Below are 16,068 nucleotides of genomic sequence, written 5' to 3'. Positions count from 1 at the left end.
TGCAGGTCAGTGAGCACAGCACCCGGGGGTCAGCGCCCTGCCACCCTCCCCCACCCTGGGCCTGGGCCATACCCACCCTTACCTGGGCCTGGGTTAGGGCCCCCCCCTTCCCTGGCCATGGGGCCCTGCCTCCCTCCTGTCATGCTGGGTACAGGGCCCTGCTCCCTTTTCCTGGGCACGGGACCCTGCCTCCCTCCCCTGCTCTGGGCATGGGGTCCTGCCCCTCTCTCCCCCTCTGGGCACGGGGCCCGCCCCATTCCATTAAACTAGCCAGAGACATAAAGGGTAACAAGAAAACTTTCTACAAGTACATTAGAAGAAAGAGGAAGACCAAGGACAGGGTTGGCTCATTACTCAGTGAGCGGGGGAAACAATAACAGGGATTGTGGAAATGGCAGAGGTGCTAAATGACTTCTTCGTTTTGGTTTTCACCAAGACGGTTGGTGGTGATTGGACATCTAATGTAGTGAATGCCAGTGAATACCAGGTAGGGTCAGAAGAGGCTAAAATAGGAATAGAACAAGTTAAAAGTTACTTAGACAAGATAGATGTCTTCAAGTCACTGGGGCCTGGTGAAATGCATCCAAGAACACTCAAGGAGCTGACTGAGGAGAGATCTCAGCCATTAGCGATTATCTCTGAGAAGTCATGGAAGACGGGAGAGATTTCAGAAGACTGGGAAAGGGCAAATCTAGTGCCCATCTCTAAAAAGTAAAATAAGGACAACCCAGGGAATGACAGCCCAGTCAGCTTAACGTCTGTACCCAGAAAGATAATGGAGCAAATAATTAAGCAATCATTTTGCAAACATCTAGAAAATAATAAGGTGATAAGTAACAGTCAGCATGGATTTGTCAAAAACAAATCGTGTCAAACCAACCCGGTAGCTTTCTTCACCAGGGTAACGAGCCTTGTGGATAGAGGGGAAGCGGTAGACGTGGTATATCCTGACTCCAGTAAGGCTTTTGATACTCTCACAAACAAACTAGGGAAATGCAACCTAGATGGAGCTACTATAAGGTGGGTACAAAACTGGTTGGAAAACGGTTCCCAGAGAGTAGTTATCAGTGCTTCACAGTCATGCTGAAAGGGAATAACGAGTGGGGTCCCACAGGGATCAGTTCTGGGCCTGGTTCTCTTCAATATCTTCACTGATTTAGATAATGGCATACAGAGTACACTTACAAAGTTTGTGGACAATACCAAGCTGGGAGGGTTGCAAGTGCTTTGGAGAACAGGATTAAAATTTAAAATGATCTGGACAAACTAGAGAAATGGTCTGAAGTAAATAGGATGAAATTCAATAAGGACAAATGCAAAGTACCCCACTTAGGAAGGGACAATCGGTTGCACACATACAAAATGGGCAATGACTGCCTAGAAAGGAGAACTGCAGAAAGGGATCTATACGAGTCAACAGTGTAATGCTGTTGCAAAAAAAGCAAACATAATTCTGGGCTGGATTAGCAGGAGTGCTGTAATCAAGACACAGGAAGTAATTCTTCCACTCTACTCCGCGCTGATTAGGCCTCAACTGGAGTATTGTGTCCAGTTCTGGGTGACACATTTCAGGAAGGATGTGGACAAATTGGAGAAAGTCCAGAGAAGAGTAACAAAAATGATGGAAGGTCTAGAAAACATGACCTGTGAGGGAAGATTGAAAAAATGGGATTTGTTTAGTCTGGAAAAGAGAAGACTGAGAGGCAATGGGCTTACGTTGCAGCAAGGGCGGTTTAGGTTGGACATTAGCTAAAGCTTCCTAATTGCCAGGGTGGTTAAGCCCTGGAATAAATTGCCCAGGGAGGTGGTGGAATCTCCATCATTGGGGATTTTTAAGAGCTGGTTGGACAAACGTCTGTCAAGGATGGTCTAGATAATACTTAGTCCTGCCACGAGTGCGGGGGACTGGATGTGACAAAGTTGGGGATGTTTGTGGTGATTTACATGAAGAGCATGTGTGCGCCTCAGTTTCCCTGTGTCCTGCACGTTTAACAAGGTGGTGGGAGAGGGGGGTTGTTGCAGAGGACAAGGTGTGACCTCGCCTAGCAACCGGGACCCCGGACAATGGCCTGGAGACGGGGAACCCCAACACCTGGTGACTAAGAGGCCCACCCCAGCTTGGCCGATAGCCGGGTCTGGGCAGTGGGAGGACCCCGGTGACCGGACCAGCGGGTCCCGCCGGGGGGGAACAAAGGGCGGAGGAGAGGGGCCCCAGCGACCGAGACAAAGGGCAGAGGCGGGGCTTGGGGGCGGTGATAGGGGGGCTCGGCAGGGGGGAGGGAGCGGGCAGAGCCGCCCTGGATGCGGGACAGCCCTAAATGGGCTGGGCTGGGGGAGGCCAGGCCTGAGGCCGGGCACTTTCCTGTGCTGGGTTCAGACGCTCACTAAACCCTCCTGTGTTACGCTGGCCCAGAGTCGCTCCAGTCTAGAGATTGGGGGCAGCGGGGGGGGGAGGGCCCTGGGGGTCCAGAGCGAGGGGACTCCTTGATGGGGCCCATGGCACAGACAGGCGTGCTGAGGCTCAGGACTTGTCTACACTACCCACAGGAGCAACGGGCAGCGGGGGTCGATTTATCGCATCTAGAGGCGATAAATTGACCCCTGAGCGCTCCCCCGTTGACGCCGGGACTCCACCGGAGCGAGAGGCAATGGGGGACCGTCAGCCGTCGACTCCGCGCAGCGAAGACACTGCGGTGAGTAGATTGAAGTACGTCAACTTCAGCAACACTGGTTTCGTAAAAAGAACAGGAGGACTTGTGGCACCTTAGAGACTAACCAATTTATTTGAGCATGAGCTTTCGTGAGCTACAGCTCACTTCATCGGATGCTGTGCTGTGGAAAGTGTAGAAGATCTTTTATACACACAAAGCATGAAAAAATACCTCCCCCCACCCCACTCTCCTGCTGGAGTTGCATATCTTAGATCGAAACACACACACCCTTCCCCCCGAGTGTAGACCAGCCCTCAGAGAGGTGCAGTTCCAGGAGGCCGGGGGGCTGGACCCCTGAGAGAGAGTGGCCCCTCGAGAAGGGCTGTCGCACTGAAGGGGGCTCCCCCCAGGGACCACACGGGGCCGAGCGTGGGCGCGACCGGGGGTCCGTGGCACTGGACGAGCTGACCTCTCGAGGGCCCTTCCGGTCCTGTGATTCTCTGGTCAGTGCCAGGGGCTTGGAGGATGATCTTCGCAGCAGCAGACTGAGTGGATCTGGGCAGCCAGGATGACACTGGATCAGGTGTCCCAGAGCCGCACGATCGGTGCTACACCCCCTGCTTCGGAAAAGTCTTTTTGAGGGAACCTTCAGCGTGCCAGAGGCGAGGCCGGAGAGCGGGGGGGCAGGGATGGAGACACAAGAGACCTGGAGGAGAGTCTGAGCTCTGTGGGTGGCTCTGCCTCGGGCTGGAGAGGTGATGCAGGATGTATCCACAAGCCTTCGCCAGAGCCAAGCGGGAAGGAGCTGGAGCCCAGGGCTGAGGTACAGGCAGGCTGGGCTTGTGGCCACGGGGACCGAGAAAGGAGGGAACAGGGAGGGTTTGTGGAGGGAGATTTAAGTCTCCAGTTTTGCCATGTGGTGCTCGAGCTGCCCCTGCAGAGACAGGCCAAGGCCGCCCTTTGCACCGGAGAGGCCAGGCTGGAGCAGAGGCCGGGTTGGAGCAGAGGTTGGGCTGGATCAGGGAGGCCAGGCTGGAGCCGGGAGGCTGGGCTGGAGCGGAGGCCGGGCTGGACCAGGGAGGCCGGGCTGGAGCCGAGGCCTCAGGGAGGCTGGGCTGGAGCCAGGAGGCCGGGCTGCAGCAGAGGCTGGTTCATTTGTGTTTGCAGACAAGGTGACCCAGAGACAAGGGCAGAGCATTCTCAGGAGGCTGGTTTGCAATTTTTTCCGTCCCCCGCTGGGCTCCTCCCCCGGTCCTTCGTTCCGAGCAGGGTCTCGAGCCCCCCAGGGGAGAACGGGGGCTCTGAATCCCAGCGACGGAGCGGCTGGATGGAGTGGCTGCACCCAGTGTCAGTTCGTATAAGTACATGGCACAGGGTCCTGGACCCGCAGGCCGGGAGGGGCCCAGGGGGCATTGGCTGGTCCCGTCCCTGCACTCAGGGCAGGGCCAGGCATGACTCGGCTTGTTGGGTTCTGAGCCTGCAGCCTGGGTGATGAATTTCCAGGGCTACAAAGTGGAGCTCAGACGTTGGGCTGCAGCACAGTGACAGGGGGCAGGGCGGCGAGGGCTCTCCCGGCTCCCCCCAGCCTCGGCTCTCCCTGCCGGTGGCCTCCAAGCACCCGGCATTGGCCGACCAGGAAGAGACGCATGACAGGTGCGGCCCTGAGAAATCCTGCCCAGAATGTCCCGCATCCCGTGGGCGGAGAGGAAACAGGGAGGGGATTGACCCGGCGGCCAAGGCCGGTGGTGGGTGCTATGGGGGGCTCCCTGCCTGCAGGGTCCTGCTGGGAGCGTCTCGCCACCAAGGGACTGTCTGGCTGTGTCACGTCTCTGTGTTTGACTCCCCAGGCTGGTCTCTGGGGTGCAAGGAGGGGGTGGGGACGTAAAACCAACCTTCAGGGGGACGAGCCAGAGGGGAACGGGCCAAGTGTCTGGCAGCTAGGAGCTTGGGGAGGGGGATTTGGGGAGACTCAGGGTCACCCTGCAGGGACTGACAGGGCTGGGGAGAGCCAGGGGATCAGGGCTCTGAGTTCAGGCTGTGCAGAGTGAAGCCCTCCAGGTTGCTGACCAGCAGTGACAGGACCCCTCACTGCACTGGGGGCCCCCAAAACATCAGACACCTTCACCAGGATCCAGCTGAGGTCTGAGAGCTCCCCCGTCCCTGTGTCACCAGGGCGGGGACTGGTGAGCGCAGTGTGGCGGGGCCAGTCACCATCGCTGAGACCAGGCCGGCTGGGGTATCAGATTGGCTCGCACGGCGTCTGGCGTTTGGACTCTGCTCCGCTGCACGTGTGGCCAATGCTCCAGGGGCACGTCTGCACCCCGGCTCCTCACGTTCACACGGGATTTCGTCATCACACATTTGTAACAAAAAAATAATCTCCCTTTTGGGCGGCTTCTCGGATTCCCAGGACAGGGCTGTGCCTGCAGCTTTGGGACAGGCCTGGGGAGGAACCCCCCGATGACCCAGACCCCCAAGGATTCCTGTTCTCCCTCCAGGGCCGGCCATGCGGCCTCACCACCTCCTCTTAGCTCCAGCCTCCTGCGACTCCGGTCAGAGACCTTTACACTCTGCAGGGAATCTTGTGCCTGTCTTGGTCGTCCTCCCTGGGGAGACCCCATGCTCCGCTGGCCAGAGCTTCCCGGCTGGGGGCGTTGAGTGGTTCAGTCCTTGGAGTCCTCATTGTCCTTCGGGTCCTGCACTGATATGGGCTGGTCCTAGCCAGTCCAGACGCCCCGTCCTATCGTCCCAGACGGCTACAGGACGCAAATGCCTCAGCTCTCCTGCTCTGCCCCATGAGCAGCCCCTGAGCCCTTCTGCAGCCCTGGGGCAGCAATCCCTGGCCGGTCAGCCACTGTTGTGCCATAAAGCTATTGCAGATGAGTCCCACATCTTCACTGGGTGTTTGCTGGCCCTGTGGCAATGTCCAGGAGCGGTTCACGGTCAATTGCACGCAACATCAGACACGCAGAAATAAAGACATGAAACTTTTTATACCCTTGGATTATGTCCAAAGTCTCCTTCTCTACCTGATAAGCTATTACCAGCAGGACAGTGGGGTGGGAGGAGGTATTGTTTCATGATCTCTGTGTGTATATAAAGTCTGCTGCAGTTTCCACGGTATGCATCCGATGAAGTGAGCTGTAGCTCACGAAAGCTCATGCTCAAATAAATTGGTTAGTCTCTAAGGTGCCACAAGTCCTCCTTTTCTTTTTGCAAATACAGACGAACACGGCTGTTACTCTGAAACTTCTCTATCTGAGCACCGTGAGAGGGAAGCCAGGGGTCTGACTCCTCTGATAACACCCTGCTGAGGGCACCTGTGACAGCTCCGGCCTGCTCCACACCACACAGGTGTGGACACGTCTCCCTAGGGAGAAGCGCCCCATTCCAGCCAGGCAGGAACACCCCCTTCCGAGGGCGTTGTGCCATGGTCCATGTATTCAGAGTAGCAGCCGTGTTAGTCTGTATCCGTAAAAAGAAAAGGAGGACTTGTGGCACCTTAGAGACTAACCAATTTATTAGAGCATGAGCTTTCGTGAGCTACAGCTCAGTTCATCAGATGCATGCAGTGGAAAATACAGTGGGGAGATTTATATACACAGAGAACAGGAAACAATGGGTGTTACCTACACACTGTAACCAGAGGGATCAGGTACGGTGAGCTATTACCAGCAGGAGAGCAGGCAGGGGGACCTTTTGTAGTGTTAATCAAGGTGGGCCATTTCCAGCAGTTGACAAGAACGTCTGGGGTGGTCAGGGGGAGATAAACATGGGGAAATAGTTTTACTCTGTGTAATGACCCATCCACTCCCAGTCTTTATTCAAGCCTAAGTTAATTGTATCCAGTTTGCAAATGAATTCCAATTCAGCAGTCTCTCGTTGGAGTCTGTTTTTGAAGTTTTTCTGTTGTAATATCGCAACTTTCATGTCTGTGATTGCGTGACCAGAGAGATTGAAGCGTTCTCCGACTGGTTTATGAATGTTATAATTCTTAACATCTGATTTGTGTCCATTTATTCTTTTACGTAGAGACTGTCCAGTTTGACCAATGTACATGGCAGAGGGGCATTGCTGGCCCATGATGGCGTAGATCACATTGGTGGATGTGCAGGTGAACGAGCCTCTGATAGTGTGGCTGATGTGATTAGGCCCTATGATGGTGTCCCCTGAATAGATATGTGGACACAGTTGGCAACGGGCTTTGTTGCAAGGATAGGTTCCTGGGTTAGTGGTTCTGTTGTGTGGCGTGTGGTTGCTGGTGAGTATTCGCTCCAGGTTGGGGGGCATGTATTGAGATCGGCACGGCGTGAGTGTCAACGCCGCATTACTCATGTCAACCATAGCAGTCCTCCAGCAGCTGCCCCACAATGCCCCCACTCTGACCGCTCTGGCCACCATTGTGAACTCCACTGCCCAGGGGTCACAGAGACCAGACCCCCCTGGCGTGGATTTCGGAAATTCCCTTTCCTGAGAGCAGCTCTCCACTGGTGTGTGCAGTGTCCTGCTGGCTACGCGCTCCAGACGCACTCCTGCCTGGTGCTCACGGGAGATGCTGGATCTCCAGGGCCGGTGGGGAGAAGCACCGTTCCGATCCAGCTGTACGTCAACAGCTGCGATCTGGTTGCTCGGGCGGAGCAGGAGAAGGGGCGCGTCAGGGCCCAGAAGCAGAGCCACAGGAAAGCCAAGAAGCTGGGGCAGGTGTCCCGGAACGCCAGGGAGGCCGACCATCGACGCGGTTGGCTTTGACGTATTGCTGCGTGCCGTACTTGGTGAAGACAGTGAGCTCAATAACTCCCGGAGCTCTGGGGCACTGCTTGGCTCAGTCGGTGCCCGCTGGGTCCCATTGTTTCCTTTGTTACTCATAGATGTAGCCTGCAAAGGCAGAGAATGGGCCACTTGACACAAGACCAGCGTGACAGGAGCGTTGCCTATTCACCCAAAGCAGATCGCTGGGGAAGGCAGTCCACGGCTTTTTAGGATACAATTTTTTCAATTTTACTCACTAAAATCATAGGGGAAACCATCGACCACTTTTTAACCCTGAGTCCCTTTTATCCCATAACGTGTTTTGGTTTGTGTTTGAATTCTGCAAGAGAACTGAGTCCGGAACTAAGATACCAAAAGAACCCAAACCCAAGGATGCAATAGTCTCCATACTCCGATGCCCTCTGCAGAAGTTCCTCCTCACTTAGGGAGGGAGACCAATGGACTTTTGAAACGTTACCCCTAAACTATTGCTAAGACTATCGTGCATATACGGGGCGGGGTGGGGCTGCTGTTTGAAAACTGGGAACAGCACAATCAAGGATTCCAAAGCACATTACTTGAAGTGACTGGACTAAGGGAAGTTGCTATAAAGGTTAGCCATAATGTTAATGTCACCAAATCACTGGCCATGCTCTGGAACTGCTCCATACAAAGCCAGGCAGGACTCTGTGGAAGCCTCCTCTCCCTGAGCAGACTGTCCCCAGGGCAAGAAGCTTCCACAACTTGGACCCTCCTGGATCTGACTGGTATGATTTAGTTGGGGATCGGTCCTGCTTTGAGCAGGGAGTTGGACTAGATGACCTCCTGAGGTCCCTTCCAACCCTGATAGTCTATGACCTTGGAGCATTCAGCCTCCTCTGCCCCTCCGTGCACTTCCCACAGCGAGTCCGCCCAGGCGGGGTCCTGGGGAAGCCAGAGGCTCCTGCCCCCAAACTCCGCAGTCAGACGGGACTCTCTGCCAGCCAGTAAAACAGAGGGTTTATTAGATGACAGGAACATAGTCCAAACCAGAGCTGGTAGGTACAGGAAACAGAACCCCTCCGTCAGGTCCATCGTGGGGCCAGGGAGGCCAAACTATGGGTCTGAGCCTCCCTCTCTTTCCCCAGCCAGCTCCAAACTGAAACTCTCCAGCCGCTCCTCTGGCCTTTGTCTCTTTCCTGGGCCAGGAGGCCACCTGATCCCTTTGCTCTCCAATCTCTTCAATTGGCACCTTGCAGGGGGGAAGGGCCCAGGCCATCAGTGGCCAGGAGATAGTGTGTCAGCCATTCTCTGTGCAGACACCATCCCACTGGCCCTCTAGGGCTCTGTAACAACCACACCCCCTTATCCCACTGTTGCCGGCACTGGGTGCCGAGAGGCTGAACAACAGCTTGAGTTGGTTCGTTACCCGGTGTGCTACACCCAATAATCACAACGAGGTGGAGAAGCAGAAAAGTTTATTTGCAGCTGCAAAAAGGTACAGGGAGAATAAAATCTCAAATCCTGCACAACAGAGCAGGAAGTTACACAGGCTTTTATACATCCTTTTTCCCAGCATACTTATCCAATAGCAAGCTGCCCCAAGTATCCATATAGCCAGCCAATCCAGTTCCCAGCTAGTTCCCTGATTCTCTGTATCATTTGTTAAACTATACATAAAGCTGCTTTATTCAGCATTGTTCTTCCATATCTCCCCTGTTTGGCCTTGCTTAGTTTCAGGCAGTCTGACTCTGCAACATACTGTTGCAGATTCTCAGCATAACTGCTGTGTGTGCCTCCAGGCGGGGGGGCCAAGGACACTTGGGCCTAGTACGCAGAGCTGCTGCGAGTGCCTCCAGGCAGGAGGGGGGGCCAAGGACACCTGGGCCTAGTGCGAGGGGGCTTCATCGACACTCGTGGTCTTCCATCCCCTTGAGTTACCTAGTGGCCATGCCCCAGTGTCCCCAACACCACCACCTAGATACTTAAGAAATGCATAGGGAAAACTGAAGCACACACACAGTATTCAGAGAGAATAGTAAGAACAGTCCCACTTTGTCACAGCTAATGAGGGGCTTTTTACCATTTTTAAAGACCAAGGCTAAAGGCTTTATGTAAAAAGAGGTAATTCAATTTCTGGTACAAAACTAAAAGTGAATAAGGATGGCTGTTAACTTTGCGTACAGTCTGTAACTAAGGAAATCTACCTGCATGTATGACGGAGCCCGTGGGAGCTAGCTGAGGTCACTCAATCAGGGTGATCTGCAAACAGACCAGGGCAGACAAACCCCAAACGCTGGTGGATATTCCACTACTGAGATTTACCCAGCCAGCCCAAAACAGCTTCTGTATCACCTCCCTGGTTACTCAGATGTCCAAATAATGCAGTTCCCTTAAAGTGCCCAGCCTCTGGCCTCCATCCAGACACGCCTGTCAAACATAGGATAATAAATTCTGAAAATCTTATTTCATCATGTAAAAGAAAAGGTTCTCCTGACCCCAAAGGATCAGCCACACACCCAGGTCCAATTAGAACTTAGATCTTACCCAAAATACACACTTATAGTCAATTCTTGTTATCTAAGCTAAAATTTATTTAAAAAGAAAAGATCAATTATACAGACAGACTTGAATTCAATTCTTGAGGTCTTAAGATACAGAGCGGAGATGAGTTTGTAGTGGCCAAAAGCTCTTTTAGAAATAGTCCAGAGGTCATAGTCCAATGTCCATGTTCAGGGTGACTCCAGTCAGTGACACGGGATCTCAATTCTTATGGCTCAGGGTTCCCCCTCTTGAAACCCAAAGCAGATATGAGATGAAGAAGGATCGTGTCCCAGGGTTTTTATACATTTCCTGTAGCCTTTTGGCCTGAGAAGACAATAGGCTTAACTTTCCTTCTCCCAAACATCCTGGCAATTAGCCCAGGATAATTTATCCATTGAACAGTTCACATACAGGTTACCACAACCTTCAAAGAGACATGTAGACAATAACACTATTCCACTCAAATGTCTTCCTAAATGTTAATATTCCATTTTTGATCTTTGACTCAAAGCTATAGCCATAGACAAGACTTGTTTGCTGACATTGCAAGACCATATCTCTAACAATGTGGGCTGCATGTCAAAGCTCTCTTTATTTACGTCGCTTGGCCCTGGGTCAGGTCAGTCTGGGAGTTAATTAACTCTTTCTGGCCCTGTCACCTTTCAATGAGATGTTATATGACACTCATAATGTCACAGCATGTTCCTGTTGCCTGGTGTTTTAACAGTTTGTTAAAACTTTACATTGTTGAGATTTTGAAAACACCTTAGGGACGTAGAAGAGTGTGGGGGAAAAGTCCCGTCTTCCCTCCGGGATGAAGTGTTTGCTTGTAACATAAGCCAGTATTTCTCTGAACTCTGCCTGGGTGTGTTTTGTCTAAAGCTTTCTTTGTGCTTTACGAGTGATACGCTTTTAAGAAGCAGACAGGCAACACTTTCAAAAACCAGCTAACGCTTTATTTCCTGGAAGGCTGCTGTATTTCTACCAAGACTTTGCATTACAGGCAGCATCTCTCTTTCCATTCCTTTGTGTGAGGCGCTGTATTTTTTAAATGGACCAAGGCTCGATGGCCACACCTCCATGGTCATGTGGCACATTCTGATTGGTTCAAGACAATGCATTCTATGATGTCGCCATAGAATAGCTTCTGAGGGGCTCAGCCAAGAGGCCTGGTTTGCCCCAGGCTGGCTGAGCCCAAAATTGTTGGCAGTTGCCGAGACGTGGTTTTCTCCTCTCCCTGCCACCTACTCAGTGACAGGCCCTTTGTTTTGCCTCTTTCTGTAGCAGGCTAAGAGGCATTTGCTTTTCTTAGCTGCTCTTCAAGCCTCTCGCACTTCGTGCCGTGTTTATTTCCTGTATTTTTATGTATAAAGTCTGAAAAATAGGCGCGTGGAGGGCAGGACATAAACCAAAAAGGGGTGTGGAAACCTGTCAGAGTACAGAGTCCTTAACGACTCATTTCCCATTAAAACAGAGGTTTTCAAACTGTGGGTCGGGATCCCAAAGTGGGTCGCGACCCCATCAGGGCCAACGTTAGACTTGCTGGGACCCAGGGCTGAAGCTGAAGCCTGAGCTCCACGCCCGCCTGGGGCAGCGGGACTCAGGGCCCCCCCTCCCCCGGGGCCATGTAGTAACTTTGCTATCAGAGGGGGGTCACGGGGCAACGAAGTTTGAGACCCCCTGCGTTAGAATGATGTGCTGACGGCCCCGCCCCGCAGAACACCTGAGCCGGGCAAGGAGGTCATGACGTGTCCAGTGAGATCCTGCAGCCAGCGCTGCATGGGACCGGGAGCACAGGGCCCGGAGAGCAAACGCTGCAGGCAGCCTGGGGAAGGGAAACGCGGAGAAGAAAAAGGCCGAGGAGTCCCAGCAGGAAAAGCAGAGGGGAGGCTCCAGGACGTGTGGGGGCTTCTCCAGCAGCAAGCACGGCGGCTGCAGACTCTGGTGGACCTCCTGGGCTGGCCTCCCTCCGCAGCCCGTGGAGAACTGCACTGCAGCACCTGCCGGGCCCCCTCACCATTCCACATGGCACCAGGGGCCACCTCCCTTCCCCTTCCCCTCCTCCTCCCCCCGGGGGGACGCCCACCGCCTGGTGACAGCCGCGGTTGCTGTATGTCCAGGTGGCTGTTCTTTCCCTCGTTAATATGTTCATGGAGAAGAACCTGAACGCTTCATGTATTTGTTTTAAATTGCTCCGGGGGGTTGCACTGGTTTAATACTGAATACAATTCTGAAAGTTGGAAAACGATCACGGTTCTGAGCTCCCAGCATATGCTGCAGAGAGACCCCACGTGTTACCGCTCGGTGTGACGCAGCTCCCAGGCTCAGTGACACACCCCGTGTGACAATCGCACGAGTGCAGAACACAGTCCCTAGCAGGCAGGGCCAGGGAGCGCACCGGGCACCACGGCACCCGGGATTCTTCAGACAGGCATGAAGATCACAGGCTACAGATCGCATTATGGGATGCAGACGCTGCATGCTGGGAAGTTGAGCCCTGGCTCCCACTCACCCGGCGTCTCTGCTCCACCCTGCATTGCCAGAACGTCCCAGCAGCCCCTGCGCTGGACGGTGGTGGTGGCACGCGGGGGCAGCCAGCCCCGGTGCACGGCCCTGCCCATGGCACAGGCAGCCTGGTGAGCAGGTGCTGCGCCGACGTGGCGAGGACCCGGGGACGCACCAGCTCAGGAGCCCCACGCGCCGCGGGGGCCGAGTGCATCAGCAAACGCTTGTAGCGTAGCCGTGGCCGCAGGTTTGCTCCTCCTGGCCTAGTACCACAGCGGGGGAGGGCAGGCTGTTTCACTGAAAAACATCCTCAGTTTCTCAGACTCTTTATGACGCTTTGCATCTCCTCTCCACAGGACACCTTTGCATGCCCTGCCCTGCCTGGGCAGCTCAGTCAGGCTCCAATTTCCCCCCGTGGGTCCCTGTTCGAAGGAAACTCCGCTCTCCTCTCTCGGCTGCTGGGGCAGGTGTGGGGGCCTTTTCTTTCAGCGTCTCTAACTGGGGTCCTGGCAACCCCTTGGCAAATTAACAAATGTCCCATTAGCTTCCCGGCGGGCAGCCCGTGTGCCTGGTGCCGCAGCTGTGTCCGTTGCTCCGGGGAAGAATCCACTGGTGCTGTCGTCACCCTCTGAATCCGGGCGGTGCACTCGGTGTTTGCCAGCTCCTGCAGGAACTGAAATGGGTCCCACCACTTTGCATCTGTTCCCATAGACTGGGCATTGGCTGGCTTGTGCTGGTTGTCACAGTGTGTGCAGCTCCATGCGCGGCTCTGGCTAGAGGCTTTGAGAGCTGTGTGGCTTTCTGCCTCAGGCCTCTGTTGGAGCCTGTCATGTCCAGTGTCAGAGCACGGGCCACCCTGCACAAACGTCACTCTGGGCTGGGCAACTTCTGGGGTTTGGCAAATCCTAATGGCCTTGTAGTCACGCAATAATCTGAGCTTTTCATTCCGATTCCCACCGTGCTTTGGTCTCTGATCAGGGACTCAGTTAACTCCCTAAACTTGGCTGTTCAGCCTCGGGTCAGCTGCGAACTCCCCATCATTTCTGCTGCCTGAGTGGACTGAAACCATTAAACCCGCCTGTGACACCTGGCATCCCCATAGTCCCCACTGTCATGGAGTGAGGCTAGGTTTTGTACAAAGTGTCATTCTAAACGTGCTGGCCAGTCGTATCTCGCTGGATTGTACCTGCTACCTCTGGTAAGATGAGGCCCTGAACCATAAACCCTTGGTATCTGAGGCCCGGGATGGGGCCTGAGGCCCAAAGTAAAGGAATGGTTAAGACTTTGCTACCATAAAGCAAAGTTCAGCTGGGAGCCAGAGGCAGGCCCGGCTCACAGAAGCTGCCAAGAAGAAGGCTGCTAGTTGCATATATATACATACCTAAAGGGGACCAAGCACTAATAGGATAAACATGGACAAGGATGGCACCAGAACGGTCCGCTACGAACACTTCCCACAGAGATAACGAGGAACAGGCTGACCCATCCTAAAGACAGGGTCAGAAGGACAATACGATGGATAGACTTGTTTCTTGGAACCAACCTGTACCAGGAGAGAGGCAGCACCCCAACACAGAGGGGCTGGACCTCCATGCGTCAGGAGTGATGTGTAACCTGTTTGTACCTGTGTACAAGAACGCACCTCTGAGGGGTTGACTTTGTCTGGCCTAGGGAGCAGTGGAGAGTACCGCCACTGACTGAGCTGTGTCCATTGCCGGGGGGCACATATTCGTAGTGTGTCCAGTAGAGTCTGCCGGAAACTATTTCTGTGCTTCGTTTGGCAATAAACCTGGCCGGTTGCCTTCGTACCTTACTGGAGTCTGTGGTCATTGGGGGTCCTCTCGGGGTCTGCTGTGTCAGCGATCTGCAGAGCCGGGGCAGCACGCAGGGAGAACACACACGCAGCCGACTGTTATCATCACTGGACAGAGCAGAGCACCACCCCGGTGACGTCTGACCGTCCGCAGGTGACAGCAGCTGGGTGTGTCCTACCTGTGTGAATGCTGGTGAAAGTGCAGCTGGGGGGCTTTGCAGCTTGTCACAGCAGCACGGTGTAAGCGGGAGTCCAGGCTGGTGGGCCGGGGGGCTCAGTGGTACCCCAGTTCCAGGTGGTACCCCGGGGGGACGCATCACATTGCTGAGTGCAGCAGAACCAGCGAATATTGGAAACCGGCACCCCTCTGCGCAGCACCTTCTCATGGGCAGAATGAATTCCCTCCATCGTCTCCAAACTTCCAGAAAGCTTGAGCATTTAGCTGCTCCGTTCTCCCCCTCAGGGCTTGGCCTTGGTTTCTGTTTGCTCCGGGAGACACACGGTGGGTCAGTAACATCCCTCCGGGCCCAAGGGGCTTCAGACAGACCCTCCACTCAGGACCCTTCCCTGCTCCTTCTGCACCACAGAGCAGGAGCCTCAGCAGCCCCTGCCCGACCTCCTGCCTGCAGGACTAGCCCCCAGAAGGGTCCCCTTCCCGCTGCCAGACCCCACTGCTGCCCCCCACCAGCTACGTCCCTCTGCTCCTTGGGGAGGACGGGCCCTGTCTCGAGGGGGGTCCCGCTGCTGCCGGAACACAACCAAAAAGCAACGAGCTGCACGAGACTCCCTCCCCTCCGGGTGCCAGGAACCGGCCCTTGCCCAGCGCCCACGCCCGCAGAGCTGTGCAGCTCACATCTCTGTGCACCAGCCGCGCCGTCAGCAGGGACAGAGGCCTGCTCCTCGCAGGCCCCGGGAGGGTGAAGTCACGGCGGGGGCTTGACAGACCCCCTGGAGGAGAGGCACCATCCCCCAGGGAGGGCAGCCGGGCACAGCCCGAGCGCCAGGTGTGTCTCCTGCAGGCCCCTCAGGCTCTGCCCAGCGAGTGATGGCACCTCTCCCAGCTCTGGGTCCGCGGGGAGCAGGGTGAACCTGGGTGCGGTGGGGAACCTCTCCGGGAGCAGGGCAGGAGGAAGCAGGGCTGGGAGAGGTGCCCCCCTCGCCACCCAGCCCAGAGGAGCCAGGTCCAGCCCCCAGAGCGGCCCCCTACGTTCCCTCTCAACTGCACGGCCGCACAGGTGCTCAGGGCTGCGGCGGGGAGAACGTCTGCAGCCAGGTTAAGAGAGCAGCAGCCATGAGCTGAGACGCAGAAACTCACATCCCCACAATCCCTCTAAATGACATTGAAACAATGGACTATCCGGCGGCGAAGAAGGAGACCCCGTCCTAATGGCCCCCGCTAGCACCAGGTACAGAAACGGATCTTAAGCTGGTTAAAGAAAACTTGGTTTGATAGTGTCTGTCTGGAAAGAAATCACTTCTCAAGAGTTGGGGTTGTGAAATCCTCATTTCTTTATTGTTTTGTCATTCTGCTCCCCACTTCCCTATGGTTTGTCTGTCTGGTCTCTGCCTGGTGCTTGGATTGTTTCTGTCTGTTACATAATTGATGTTGCTGGGCGTAAATGAATTCAGGGGTGGGGTAGGAGAGGTTCGAGAACGTTGTTACCCTTGGTTGGAAGTGGTTTGTAAAATGTTAGGGTAACGAGTGGTTAAGGTCTCGCTAAGCAGGGCTCAGACTGAAGGCTGCAGGGCAGGTGGTGTCAGGGAGCTGGCAGCCAGCTACCACAAGACACACTCCTTCCTGCGGGAGGCAGGGGATAACGGGGCGAC

The sequence above is a fragment of the Lepidochelys kempii genome, chromosome 1 (assembly GCF_965140285.1).
Source record: "Lepidochelys kempii isolate rLepKem1 chromosome 1, rLepKem1.hap1, whole genome shotgun sequence".
In the NCBI taxonomy this organism is placed as follows: Eukaryota; Metazoa; Chordata; order Testudines; family Cheloniidae; genus Lepidochelys; species Lepidochelys kempii.
Note: the sequence above shows the minus strand (reverse complement) of the source record.